This window comes from Xenopus laevis, chromosome 7S (assembly GCF_017654675.1).
Source record: "Xenopus laevis strain J_2021 chromosome 7S, Xenopus_laevis_v10.1, whole genome shotgun sequence".
In the NCBI taxonomy this organism is placed as follows: domain Eukaryota; kingdom Metazoa; phylum Chordata; class Amphibia; order Anura; family Pipidae; genus Xenopus; species Xenopus laevis.
The window spans coordinates 112066502-112081768 of record NC_054384.1 but is presented as its reverse complement, the minus strand read 5'-3'; the positions used below and the strand labels follow the sequence as shown (position 1 = coordinate 112081768).

At 45.9% G+C, this 15267-nt stretch overlaps 1 protein-coding gene across 8 annotated transcripts in view; it reads right to left on the bottom strand.

Annotated features, from left to right (window-relative positions):
- The window catches only part of rap1gap.S (RAP1 GTPase activating protein S homeolog), a 61158-nt gene that overhangs the window by 27653 nt on the left and 18238 nt on the right, over window positions 1–15267 (bottom strand). For 2 of the 8 annotated variants that reach the window (XM_041571784.1, XM_041571785.1), the window contains exon 1: window positions 8833–9178. The exons of 5 other annotated variants lie outside the window; for them this stretch is intronic. The gene's annotated coding sequence lies outside the window, so the exon portion shown is untranslated. Of the gene's footprint in view, window positions 1–8832; window positions 9179–9272; window positions 9339–15267 lie in introns of those variants that run through there. One more of the 8 variants, XM_041571786.1, reaches the window with a different exon arrangement.

Genomic DNA, 15267 nt, shown 5'->3' with positions numbered 1-15267 from the left:
GGTGCAGGGAGTTATTCCAGACAACTCTACACTATGAGTAGTAGGAATGTGATCTCTGATTGGTTGAAGGGAAGGTCAGGCTGATGGAAGTGGCAGAACACGGTTCAGACGTGAGTTTATGGAGTAAATAGAAATAATCTTTGTTCCGCTGACACAGGAGGTATCAATACCCTCAACTCTGCACTTAATCCCCCTCTCTGTATTGTCTGATGCTACTTAATCCCCTCCAAACACTGATCCCTCTGTAATGTCCATATCTACTCCTCTAATGCCCAGAGATAATACCAAGAGATAATGCCCCTGCACTTACCCCCTGCCTCTAGCACATACCTATCCCTACACAATGTATTTATATCAGGGAATAAGTATTGAACACGTCCGTATATATGTTTCTAATGGGGCTACTGACATGAAATAGACACTAGATGTCAGTAACAAACCAAGTAACCCACACATACACACACAACTCACACACACAACTCACATACACAACTCACATACACACAACTCACATACACACACAACTCAAACACACAACTCACATACACACAACTCACATACACACACAACAAATAAGTCTATAAACGAAGTTGTGTGTAGTAAAGTGGAATGACACAGGGAATAAGTATTGAACACACTTACTGACATGTATTTAATACTTAGTAGAAAAGCCTGTTGGTAATGAGAGCTTTAAGCCTCCTGAATGAGACGAGTCCCATTGCTCAGGTGGGATTTTGGCCCATTCTTGCACATAAATGGTCTTTAGAGGGTTCCGGGGGGGCCTCTTCTATGAGCTCTGAGAGTTCCCTTGGCTGTGTGTTTGGGATCATTGGTCCTCCCATGTTTCATCTCCAGGATCCTGGTACATTTCTCCATTCATCCTTGATTCACTTATATGAAGATAAGAGGTTTCCACCTGCAAACGTTACTGTTGTGATGGTGTTTTTGGGGTGCAGTGCCATTTCTCCTCCAAACATGGTGTGTGCAATGACATCCAAAGAGTTCCGTTTTGTTCCCATCTGACCAAACTATATTCTCCCAGAATTCCATTGTCCAAATGTTCTGCAGCAAACGTTAAACAAGCTTCAACTTGCTTTATCTTCTGCAGTGGAGCCTTGTGGGATGAATGTGCATAGAGGCCATGTTGGTTGAGGGCATTACTTATTGTATGAAACAACTGTAGCTGCTCATTCAAATTCTCTCTGAAGCTTCTCCACCAGTAATTCTTGGCTCTTGGACAACTCTTCTGATTACTCTTGTGACTCCTCTGTCAGAAACCTTGAGAAGCTGCTTGTGGTCGTGTAGTAAATGAAGTTCTTTCCACTTCCGGATTATCAACCCAATGGGGTCACTGGAACATTTAGAAATACGTCTGTAACCAATCAGCCATCAGTAGGTTTTGTAACAATAAAGTTGTGAAGTCTTGAGGGAGTGTGTTGCTTTTACCAATAATGAGATGCCTCTTGTGTGATACGTTGCTAATGAGAAACCTTTATATAGGCCATCAATTAGGACTAAACCAGCTGATATTCATTTGGACTGATAGGGACACAATTGATTTCTATAGAAACATTTCAGCAGGTTTCTTGGCTTTCCAGGCCCTTTTGCTCGTCCTTTTCTTCATGTGTTCAATACTTATTCCCTGTGTCATTCCACTTTGCTACACACAACTTCAATAGCCTCATTAGAAATAGATTTACTGAGAAAACTGTTGAGGTGTTCAATATTTATCTTCCCCGCTGTATGCTCTAACTTTACATTGCAGGATACATAGGAAATGTCTACTGGTTCATTCTCCCCCAGTACCGACCTTGGTACTAGAGCATGTTAAATGTAGGCTAATAAAACTTAAATAAAAATTCTAATTCAAGAGAATCAGAGCTCTGTACCTGGGTAAGTACTGGGGGAGATTGGATTCACTTACCCAGGGGGAGGTTCCTGTCTGACCATGGGAAAGAGAACAGCCCAGAGCAGGAAGTACAGAGAATCAGAGTTCTGTACCTGGGTAAGTACTGGGGGAGATTGGATTCACTTACCCAGGGGGAGGTTCCTGTCTGACCATGGGAAAGAGAACAGCCCAGGAGCAGGAAGTACAGAGAATCAGAGCTCTGTACCTGGGTAAGTACTGGGGGAGATTGGATTCACTTACCCAGGGGGAGGTTCCTGTCTGACCATGGGAAAGAGAACAGCCCAGGAGCAGGAAGTACAGAGAATCAGAGCTCTGTACCTGGGTAAGTACTGGGGGAGATTGGATTCACTTACCCAGGGGGAGGTTCCTGTCTGACCATGGGAAAGAGAGCAGCGAAGGTTAATGAAACCACACTTAACCCCTTGTTCACTACCTACCCAAAACTGTGTAAAAGTTTGTACCCAAATACCTGTAGATAAGATTCTATATTGTACTAATACCCCATACTGCACTTCACTTTTACCTGCTGTTGTGCACACGCATACTGTTACCCAAAAGCTCACGCTCTAAGGGTAAGGGCACACCTGGCAATTCGAGGAGATTTAGTCCCCTGGCGACTAATCGTTTCTTCTTTGGGACGAATAATCTCCCCGAACGCCTTCCCTCCGTCTTGTGCCGACTATAATGAAAAGTCGCCTATGGCATGGCACACGCAGCGCTTTGTATTCCGAAGTCGCCCGAAGTTTCCTTGTGAGGCGACAATCTCCCAGTGTGACGTTACCCCAATGAGATGGAAGGTGCAGTGGTGGGTCAGTATAAGAATATACAGTAGCACTGGGGGGGGGGCCAGTGTTTATTTCACTGTGGGGTCACAAGGTGACTAATCACCCCCGTCTGCTCTTCACTACTGGATATTTGTTGTTCACATCCTTAAGTGTTTTCCGTATTTGCTTGAATGAATTCTGTGGTTGAGTGAGGGCTGTGCGGGGGGGGGGGGCTCCCATCCATTCAGGCTCAAGTGCCCCCACCCCCTGCTCTGGGCACAGGTTTTGCTGCTCTCAGCACTTAATTGCACTCCATTCATTCTGCTCCGTGTGTCTCCAGTGAGCAGTGACGTCACAATCCCCTCGTACACGCTCTATGCCAAGTCATCTGCACAAAGGGTTAACTCTGATTGGCTAGAAATAAACAAAGAAGGGGCAGAACTGAAACATGGGGGGCCCCGATATTCCTGAGATTGCAGAACGTTACTGTGTTTGGTGTCCCTGGAGCAGATTAATAAGAGCAAAGCAGAGAGAGCAGACAGTAACCCTTCCAACACTTTCCTCTTCTCTCTATATATTAGGTACCTATCTAGTGTTACCAATCCCTATTTCTGTAGGGAAATGAGAGAGAGCAGACAGTAACCCTTCCAACACTTTCCTCTTGTCTCTATATATTAGGTACCTATCTAGTGTTAACAATCCCTATTTCTGTAGGGAAATGAGAGAGAGCAGACAGTAACCCTTCCAACACTTTCCTCTTGTCTCTATATATTAGGTCCCTATCTAGTGTTACCAATCCCTATTTCTGTAGGGAAATGAGAGCAGACAGTAACCCTTCCAACACTTTCCTCTTGTCTCTATATATTAGGTACCTATCTAGTGCTACCAATCCCTATTTCTGTAGGGAAATGAGAGAGAGCAGACAGTAACCCTTCCAACACTTTCCTCTTGTCTCTATATATTAGGTACCTATCTAGTGTTAACAATCCCTATTTCTGTAGGGAAATGAGAGAGAGCAGGCAGTAACCCTTCCAACACTCTCCTCTTGTCTCTATATATTAGGTACCTATCTAGTGTTACCAATCCCTATTTCTGTAGGGAAATGAGAGAGAGCAGACAGTAACCCTTCCAACACTTTCCTCTTGTCTCTATATATTAGGTACCTATCTAGTGTTACCAATCCCTATTTCTGTAGGGAAATGAGAGAGAGCAGACAGTAACCCTTCCAACACTCTCCTCTTGTCTCTATATATTAGGTACCTATCTAGTGTTACCAATCCCTATTTCTGTAGGGAAATGAGAGAGAGCAGACAGTAACCCTTCCAACACTTTCCTCTTGTCTCTATATATTAGGTCCCTATCTAGTGTTACTAATCCCCAGTGGAACATTGATGACTGGACATGTCAGTATGGAGGGTCAGTGCATTGGGGGACAAATATCTAACCTGACAGTTGCTCAGCACTTTATTCGGCTGGTATTTCTGGCAGGGGCTGCACGTTGGCAAGGAGAGCGCCAGTGTTAGATATTTGCCAATGATGATGTAAATTACGGGGCCCTTGGAATGACCTTTCTTCAGGGCCCCAGAAGAACAGCTCCAGACGCTCTACATGACATTTCTACCTTCTCATCTGAGCGGCGACTCAGTAACAAGGGGGGAGTCTCTGGGGAGAGAGAGAGAGGGATCGGCAGTCGGACTCTCAGAGCTGAAGGGTTTGATCATTGAACATCTCGTCCCTCTCTCTTTCCTTCCAGGGGTCCGACCTTCCTCCCAGAAACAATCTGTCGCTTCCTGAGCTCAATTTGTACTTACACCGCGCAGCCTCCGAGATAATTAGTCTGTGGGAACTTCATGTGTCAGAGACAGCGGCAGAGACTGAGAATAAGGATCCGGGCGGCTGCTGAATGTGCATCTGGGATGTGAGGCTCATGGGGAAGAGAACAGTCCTTATAATCAGGGATTTATCCTGTGAGTTGTGTTTGCAGCACTGCTGCCCAGAGAGGCCCATGAGTGAATTCTATAGGAGATAAGAAGGCTCAGCTAAGGCAGAGGCAACCAAACCACCTATAAACCTATAAAGTGGGAGCTTTAAGCCTGGGCTTTTGATCAATTAAGGGGGAATCTAATAAAGTGATGGGATGGCAGAATCCCTTTCATAATGAGGCTGTAATCAATCCGACAGCTCTGACTGCATTATACACAAATTAGCAGAACATGAGTCCGTCCCACTGTACTCGCACACTGTGATTAAACATCTCCTTGTCCAGTCACCTGCCCCCCAGGTAAATCCCTCCACATTAATTCAAACCCATAATAGCCCGCCCCAAGACATGTAAACCAATGCCCTTCTACTGGGTTTATTATCAGCCAATCAGCATTAAGCTCCGACTCCCTGGCACTGCCCACAGCAGCACAGCAGAATCCAATCTAAATGGAGAAATTGTACCAACTGGAATAGTGAATGAGGCCCCAAGGGAATGGGACAGAGCGGGCCCTTAATAATGGACACTGACTCTAGGTAAGAACACTGGGCTTTCATTTGTAACATAACAGATGTTGCTAGGTTAAAAGTCCCTGGCAACCAAAAAAGTGAAAGAAACACTTCAAACTACAGATCTGCAAACGTATAATCATTAAAATAGAACGATGCCCAACTGCAAAGTGTCCACGTGTCTCATCTACAGACCCCAGGTACTGGATTTACAGCAGACAATACCAGCCCAGGCCCCAGCATTACATTGGCCCCAGGATTAGATGGGCAAATAAAGGACATAGAATACTGCACCGCATTAGATGCTGCAGCCGAGTGCAATTTGTAGGCCTGCAGGTTGGAATTCCCAAGTAATGTTCACCCCTCATATATGGGCCCCAGCCTTCCTGCATTGCCAGGGGCCCCTGTTAAAACACAACCAGCTCTACATGAAAGAGTCTGGGCATGACAGGCAGAACCAATAAGCTGAAGAGACAGAGGGCACAGCGGAATCAAAAGGGGCATCAGATCTGCAGCCTCCGGTACAGAACCAGTCATATCCCCCCAAATATTCCCAAACACCCAAAAGCATTTTATATCTTAGCAACAGTATCCAAAGCCCTATGGCTTGTCCTCCTAGTGCTTAATTAGAGTGTCAGCTCTGCAGGCAGGAGAATCACCAGCCAGGTGAGCAGTGCAGAATACAGTGGCTTTAGCCCCTCAGCCTATGACACACTGGGTGTCTGGAGCACCTCTGTCGTCCAGGCCCAAAAAATGGACAATTTGATTGGTCTAAACTGACCCATGTGCCAAATGCATCACAGAAAGATAAACAGAAGCCACGTGCCAGTCGTGCCGCTCCATATGAACCCTCTCTCTTACACAATATATTAGTTATGCCACGACTTGTCCTCAACAAACTGAAAAAATTCATAGATACCTGCGCACCAATCCGAACCCGCAGATACCCAAGTGCCAACCCGGAACCCACAGATACCCACAGCCAACAGATACCCAAGTGCCAACCCCAAACCAACAGATACCCACGGCCAAACCCACAGATACCCAAAGCCAACCCCAAACCAACAGATACCCAAGTGCCAACCCTGAACCAACAGATACTCAAGTGTCAACCCCCAAACCCACAGATACCCACAGCCAACTCCAAAACCCACAGATACTCAAGTGCCAACCCCAAACCCACAGATACTCAAGTGCCAACACTGAACCAACAGATACTCAAGTGCCAACCCCAAACCCACAGATACCCACAGCCAACTCCAACCCCACAGATACCCAAGCACCAAACCCGAACGCACAGATACCCACACACTCCTCCTACTTAAGCGCCAAACACGAACCAACAGATACCCACGGCCAACCCCAAAGATACCCAAGTGCCAACCCCAAACCCACAGATACCCACACACTCCTCCTTGTACCCTCAGAGGGAGCTCCGTATATGACCAATGAGACTTATACAGATACAAACAGGGTGTCACTAAATAGCACCCAGTATATTTTTAACTCCCACAAGCTGCGGGTGCCAGTGAATGGGCGATACACTCATTGGGTTATAGATTGTCACCAGCTTGTCCCACTGTCCCCCAATACACACATAGTAACACTGTGACGGAATTCATATATTGGGGGGTCCGCTGGCTGAGGAAAAGAAGGAAAACACTGAAATAACAGAAGTGCCAAAACCCCTCACAGAGTAGTAGGTGCCAGGAACAAACTCCCAGTGGGGTTGGTAAGGAGCCAGTTACTATTAAGAGACCCTGGGCTTATACAGAGACCAGAGACTATGGGGGGACAATTCAGTTGGACAATGCAAGTGTCCCCCGTGGGAAATGCTTTAAAAGGCAAGTTAGAGAGTCGCATGTAACGGTGCAGTAGAAGGCGGAGCCTTTATGTGATGATTCAGACAGAAATCCAGTCGCACCATCGACTCCTCGTTAATCTGATCCATAAGAAACGTCAATGGGATCAGGTTTTTATTTCCTTCAGGAGTTGGGGCTAAATATTTCCCTTTCTGCACCGAAATCATCAGCTGAGATTGTGACGTCTACACTTTGTCTCCATATTGGGATAAATGCACCTCATTCACTGACCGACCCCCCTAATGATCACATCTTGCACCCCAATACTACTATACGCAGGATACTATAGGGGCAACTATACTCGCTGCTGTACTCACTATACGCAGGATATTATAGGGGCAGATATACTCAGTGTTGTACATACTATACACAGGATACTATAGGGGCAGATATACTCAGTGCTGTACATTCAATACACAGGATACTATAGGGGCAGATATACTCAGTGCTGTACATACTATACACAGGATACTATAGGGGCAGATATAATCAGTGCTGTACATTCTATACACAGGATACTATAGGGGCAGATATACTCAGTGCTGTACATTCTATACAAAGGATACTATAGGGGCACATATACTCAGTGCTGTACATACTATACACAGGATCCTATAGGGGCAGATATACTCAGTGCTGTACATACTATACACAGGATACTATAGGGGCAGATATACTCAGTGCTGTACATACTATACACAGGATCCTATAGGGGCAGATATACTCAGTGCTGTACATACTATACACAGGATACTATAGGGGCACATATACTCAGTGCTGTACATACTATACACAGGATACTATAGGGGCAGATATACTCAGTGCTGTACATACTATACACAGGATACTATAGGGGCACATATACTCAGTGCTGTACATACTATACACAGGATACTATAGGGGCAGATATACTCAGTGCTGTACATTCAATACACAGGATACTATAGGGGCAGATATACTCAGTGCTGTACATACTATACACAGGATACTATAGGGGCAGATATACTCAGTGCTGTACATTCTATACAAAGGATACTATAGGGGCACATATACTCAGTGCTGTACATTCTATACAAAGGATACTATAGGGGCACATATACTCAGTGCTGTACATACTATACACAGGATCCTATAGCGGCAGATCTACTCAGTGCTGTACATTCTGAACACAGGATACTATAGGGGCAGATATACTCAGTGCTGTACATACTATACACAGGATACTATAGGGGCACATATACTCAATGCTGTACATACTATACACAGGATACTATAGGGGCAGATATACTCAGTGCTGTGCATACTATACACAGGATACTATCGGGCACATATACTCAGTGCTGTACATTCTATACACAGGATACTATAGGGGCAGATATACTCAGTGCTGTACATTCTATACACAGGCTACTATAGGGGCAGATATACTCAGTGCTGTACATACTATACACAGGATACTATAGGGGCAGATATACTCAGTGCTGTACATTCTATACACAGGATACTATAGGGGCAGATATACTCAGTGCTGTACATTCTATACACAGGCTACTATAGGGGCAGATATACTCAGTGCTGTACATTCTATACATAGGATACTATAGGAGCAGGTGTCCTCACTAATCCCCCAACAACCTGCACTAAAGTCTGCAGAGCCGGGGGGCCCATATCTCTGCTGCCCCCCTGCCCTGGGCTTCACCTTGAGACTCTCCCTCCTGCCCGGGGATCAAATCAGTCACAGACAGACTCGGGGTTCCCTGCTGCTGGGGGGCAGTTACGTGGGGGCTAATTACAGTCAGGCACTTACCGGGAGGCCTCGGGGCACAATGAGGTTTATTATTCCATCCGCCCGAGAGACTCACGATCATCCCGAGACTGAGATCCCTGCGACTCCTCCTGCAGCTGCTGCACCTGCAGTGTCTCGTGTGTGACTGATACAGGCTCCTCCCCTCCCGCTGCACTCACTCCCTGCTGCACTCCCTGCACTCCAACTCCCTGCTCCCCTACTCCCTGCCTGGCACCCCAATATCTGTATAAACGCTGAGCTGCCCACCCCAATATTAACTGCACACTCTACAGCACTGACATATCAACTCCCTGCACCTTCCATAATACTTCAATAACTCCCTGCACCTCCAACCCTGAAGACAAGACATTAGCAACATTGCCCCTCACCCCCAGAACACACAGAACACCCCCACTGCTATGTCACAGCTGTAACTACTGAACCCCAAAGCAAATGCTCACTAATTAGGGCTTTCTGGGGCCCCTGCAGCCCCCGGCTCTGCTTCCTCTGTCTGTAGTGCAGCCCCTGTGTTATGGCAAATGAGCGAGACGCACGGCTGGACAGAATTCATTGCAGTCTGCAGCATGTCACTCAACTGGCAGTTAGCCAATCAGGATGCCCAGCTGTCAGTACTCACTCAATAGCTGAAACTGTGTCCTGGGACTGGAATGAGTTGATTGGTGCAGAGAAATAGTTTTATCAATGGCCTCCCCCCCCAAGTCTTTGTTCTTTATCCCCCCCCCCATTCACCTCTCTAACAAACAGTCAGGGGAAGGGGGGCACATGTTTCCATGGTAACCAGATTAAAGCTCAGATGATTCTTTTCAACACCACATGGGGCCTGGGGGGTAATTTGTAATTTTATTGGAGACTGAGAAGCCAATCTGCCCCCCAGCAGGAATAATCAGACTGGAGAAAAGAAAGCAGGGGGTGTCCCAATGTGACTCTCTTTGTGCCCCAGCCTTCCTGCCCTATTAATATCACATGGCATCCAACTCCCTGCTACCTCTGCACCTTTATGTATTCCCTGCTCACTGCAAGGTCTTTCATATAAACCCAACTGGATTGTGGGCCCAAGAGCTTACAGTCTAATCTCACAGCCAACTCCCTGCTACATGAATCCTTATTCCCTTATGTACCATGTGACATCAGTGCAGCAGCATGGATTGTGATTCCAAAAGCTTGCAATCTAATGCAGAGGCCACAGACACTGCAGTATTTACCTGATACCAGGTGGGGTGACTCTCAGGTGACGTCCCTAGGGTGGGACAGGTCAATAGAACAGAGATTATGCAACCAATCAGCAATTAGCTTTTACTGGTCAGCTGCAGGCAGAATAATGAAAGCAGCATCTGATTGGTTAAAAAGATGGGTCCCTCCCCTTTAGAGTTCCCTCACATGTGTCAGGGGCATTTACCTGTCTGTTCCCACAGGAAAGTAACGAGACGCCCAAACACAACTGCAATAAAAACCTGGGGGGAAAGAGCACAATGAGAATCATGTTGAACGCGCTTTTATGTGTGTGAGTGTCAGCTGTGTGTAATGCAGGGAGAGCTGAGGATGCTGGGAGCTGTAGTTTACAAAGACTCCCATTATGCAGTTATGTATAGAGAGACCCCCATAGATTGGTATCAGGGAGTGGATACTGGGACATGTAGTACAGCCGCTGTTTAAAATTGTAATGGGGCTGTTGAAAATTACATTTTTGGGCCCCAAAATATTGATAAATTGACCTATTCTACCAAGATGTTTTAAAATTATTCATGAATTAGGGTCTCACTGGTCCCCCTACATTCCTGCCCCCCCCCCTGCAACTGCAGTGTCTGCTCACTCTATAGTTACACCCCTGCCCTGGGGCCTGACAGCACTAAGGACACCCCCTGTTTGTTAATTCTGCACCCCTTTATGGCTTCCCTCTGACTGTATGGGCTGCTGCTGCCGCAGTCCAGTGAGGACTAGTGTGTGTTACACAGCGCCACCTGCTGGACACTGGCACAAATGCGCAATACTGACAATTCTGCACCTGATCTGTATGTCAGGCCAGTCTTAGTGTGTATTTATATGTATGTGTGTGTGTGTGTGTCTATAGCTGTGTGTGTGTCTATATATATATATATATATATATGTGTGTGTGTGTGTGTATATGTGTGTGTATATATATATGTGTGGGTATATGTGTGTGTGTCTATATATATATATATATATATATATATATATATATATATATATATATATATATATGTATGTTTGTGTGTGTGTTTGTGTGTGTGTATATATATATGTGTGTGTATATGTGTGTGTGGGTGTCTATGTGTGTGTCTATGTGTGTGTATGTGTGTGTATATGTGTGTGTGTGTCTATGTGTGTGTATGTGTATAAGCAGATGGCAAATCAGTGAGAGGGAGTCATAACCTGCAGTGCTAAAACAAGTCCATGCAGGATATTGGCACTATTATACACGGCACATACACACAAGCCTGGCTGGTACAAAGCTGCCGTGTTGTTTGCCCAATCACAAGGCCTTCTCCTTATTATATTGTGTGTGTGTATTGAGTGTATTGTACTATCCATTCATGTCCAAAAGCATTATCTGTGTCTGGGGGTTGGGTTCAGCCCACAAGCATCTAGAGGAATAAAACTTATAGACTGAAGTTCTGTTTGGGCTTTCAGCCCCTTTAACCAGTGCATAAAGTGTAAAGTTGTGTATTAGGCTTGTGTGCTCCCATATGCACAGGGAATTGTGCCACTTACACACCATCTGTCCCTCTATCACTCTGCTCCTCTTCCCAAACGGACACCCATTCTGAGCTTGGGCCCCTTGTGAGCTGAGCCAATCAGCTTCTTCCCTGCATCCTCTTCTTCATCACTGTGTTACATATTTATACAGACGGGATTTCCTATATATACTGTATATTTATTCTATGCAGTCACATGGGCACCAGCAAATACACTCCCCAATCTCCTACACTTTTGGATTACAGTATTTTATCCAACTCCCTGCACTCCCTAGACTCCCTGCACACTGCACCTCGTTTATTCATAGCAACATCTTCTCTCCTGCTATTAATGTCACACATCTCCCTGTGAGAAGCCACTTCATTAGGAACCTTATCATATTCATTGGGTTTGATGAGCTCAGCGTTGAGTTTGACACAAACCAGTCTCTCCATAATAAGCTGGTACCTCCCTCCCCAGTAGGGTCATTATCAGTGAAATATACCAACTTCTCCATCTCACACTTCCTTGCCCTACTGTCTCAAGAGATGGAGACAGTAGGTCAAGATAGAGATGGAGACATTAGGGTAAGATGGAGATAAAGACAGTAGAGCAAGATAGAGACAATAGGACAAAATGGAGACAACAGGACAAGATGGAGACAGTAGGGTAAAATGAAAATAGATGAAAAAGACAGTAGAGCAAAAAAGAGAAGAAGACAGAAGAGCAAGCTAGAGATGAAAACAGTAGGAGAAGAAAGAGATGGAGACAGCAGGACAAGATGGAGACAGTAGGACAAGTTGGAGACAGTAGGACAAGATGGAGACAGTAGGACAAGGTGTGACAGTAGGGCAAGAAAGAGATAGTGACAGTAGGACAAGATGGAGACAGTAGGGCAAGATGGAGACAGCAGGACAAGATGGAGACAGTAGGGCAAGATGGAGACAGTAGGACAAGATGGAGACAGTAGGACAAGATGGAGACAGTAGGACAAGATGGAGACAGTAGGACAAGGTGTGACAGTAGGGCAAGAAAGACAAGGAGACAGAAGAGCAAGCTAGAGATGGAAACAGTAGGAGAAGAAAGAGATGGAGACAGCAGGACAAGATGGAGACAGTAGGGCAAGATGGAGACTGTAGCCAAGAAAGAGATGGCGACAGTAGGACAAGAAAAAGATGGAGACAGTAGGGCAAGATGGAGACAGTAGGACAAGATGGAGACAGTAGGGCAAGATGGAGATGGTAGGACAAGATGGAGACAGTAGGACAAGATGGAGACAGTAGGGCAAGATGGAGATGGTAGGGGAAGGTGGGAGACAGTTGAGAGAGGTGGGAGACAGTAAGGCAAAGTGGGAGACAGTAGGTGAATGTGTGAGACAATAGAGGAGATAGTAGGGGAAGGTGGGAGACACAGTAGGTAGAATTGGTGACAGATGAATTATGAATGTACAGAAAGAATAAGGACCCCAAGGCGCTGCAGTGAGAGAGAAGGAGGAAAGTATAATATGTGGGTCAGTGAGTTTGTTGCTCGGTGCTAATTAGTACTCATGCAGGGAGCGCAGGGAATTAGCAGACATGTTTCTGTGAGTGCAGGAATAAGTGGAATTAATTCTGAGGATCATACGGCGAATAGAAATGAACATTCAAGCTGGTGTCAAACAGAATATTATGTGCCAACCAAAGCCAGACTGGCAGTGCCCCCTGGGAAATAGAACCCTATACACCCCACATCGCTGTCATTCTTTTTTATTATTTATCCTCTCTTGTCTCTCCTCATCTTCTCTTTTCTTTCCCATCTGTTTCCCCTTTTTATTACTGCTTTATCTCTCACCTTCTCTCCCCTTCTATATTTCTCCTCTCCCCCATTTGTCTCTCTACTCCCTAACCCCCTTTCCCTTCTCTCCTTCTGTCTCTCACCCCCTCTCCTTTCCTTTTCTCCCCCAACTGTTTGGCCTTACTCTCCCCCATCCTCCCTCTTCTCTCCCCTTCTATATTTCTCCCCATTTGTCTCTCTACTCCCTAACCCCCTTTCCTTCTCTCCTTCTGTCTCTCATCCCCTCTCCTTTCCTTTTCTCCCCCAACTGTTTGGCCTTACTCTCCCCCATCCTCCCTCTTCTCTCCCCTTCTATATTTCTCCTCTCCCCCCATTTGTCTCTCTACTCCCTAACCCCCTTTCCCTTCTCTCCTTCTGTCTCTCATCCCCTCTCCTTTCCTTTTCTCCCCCAACTGTTTGGCCTTACTCTCCCCCATCCTCCCTCTTCTCTCCCCTTCTATATTTCTCCTCTCCCCCATTTGTCTCTCTACTCCCTAACCCCCTTTCCCTTCTCTCCTTCTGTCTCTCATCCCCTCTCCTTTCCTTTTCTCCCCCAACTGTTTGGCCTTACTCTCCCCCATCCTCCCTCTTCTCTCCCCTTCTATATTTCTCCTCTCCCCCATTTGTCTCTCTACTCCCTAACCCCCTTTCCCTTCTCTCCTTCTGTCTCTCATCCCCTCTCCTTTCCTTTTCTCCCCCAACTGTTTGGCCTTACTCTCCCCCATCCTCCCTCTTCTCTCCCCTTCTATATTTCTCCTCTCCCCCATTTGTCTCTCTACTCCCTAACCCCCTTTCCCTTCTCTCCTTCTGTCTCTCATCCCCTCTCCTTTCCTTTTCTCCCCCAACTGTTTGGCCTTACTCTCCCCCATCCTCCCTCTTCTCTCCCCTTCTATATTTCTCCTCTCCCCCATTTGTCTCTCTACTCCCTAACCCCCTTTCCCTTCTCTCCTTCTGTTTCTCACCCCCTCTCCTTTCCTTTTCTCCCCCAACTGTTTGGCCTTACTCTCCCCCATCCTCCCTCTTCTCTCCCCTTCTATATTTCTCCTCTCCCCCATTTGTCTCTCTACTCCCTAACCCCCTTTCCCTTCTCTCCTTCTGTTTCTCACCCCCTCTCCTTTCCTTTTCTCCCCCAACTGTTTGGCCTTACTCTCCCCCATCCTCCCTCTTCTCTCCCCTTCTATATTTCTCCTCTCCCCCATTTGTCTCTCTACTCCCTAACTTCTCAAGGGAAGAGACAATTTACAGAGACAATACTGTGGCGCCCCCTGCCAGAGCCAATCAGATCCTTTGTTGCCCCATAACACACCTATAATTGCTTGTCTGCCAGTGTAGCTGCTCAATCCTCTAAACAGGGTCAGAACTAGGGGTGACAATTGGCTTCTACAGGTTCCCTTCTCTATGTGTAGCAATGAATTGAACCTAGAACTGTATGGGATGCAGCCCCTTCTTCTTGGCTTCTGTACTTCCAGAATTTCCAGATTGTAATCTCCATGGGGCAGAAATTGCTGCCTTCATGTTACAATTGCGTCTCACAGATCCACCCCTGTCACTGATGTATTAATTCCGTCAATTGTCCCCCTGCTTAATCCTCTGAATTACTGTGACTAGTGGGCCAGAATAAATAGATTTATTCCATATACATTCCATATATACAATCAATCTCCCACCACATCTGGGCAGCAAAATTATATGTGCCGGAGGCAAGAAATTCCCCTTATCTGAGTGTAATGGTTTCTTCCTGCCCCTTCATTATTATTCAATGGAACACTGTTTCCTGAACAGTTGTGCCCCAATAATGCTAATAGGCCCCGTATGTATATTTATATATAGTGATCATATCCCCCTTATATATTTATATATAGTGATCATATCCCCTTATATATTTATATATAGTGATCATATCCCCTTATATATTTATATATAGTGATC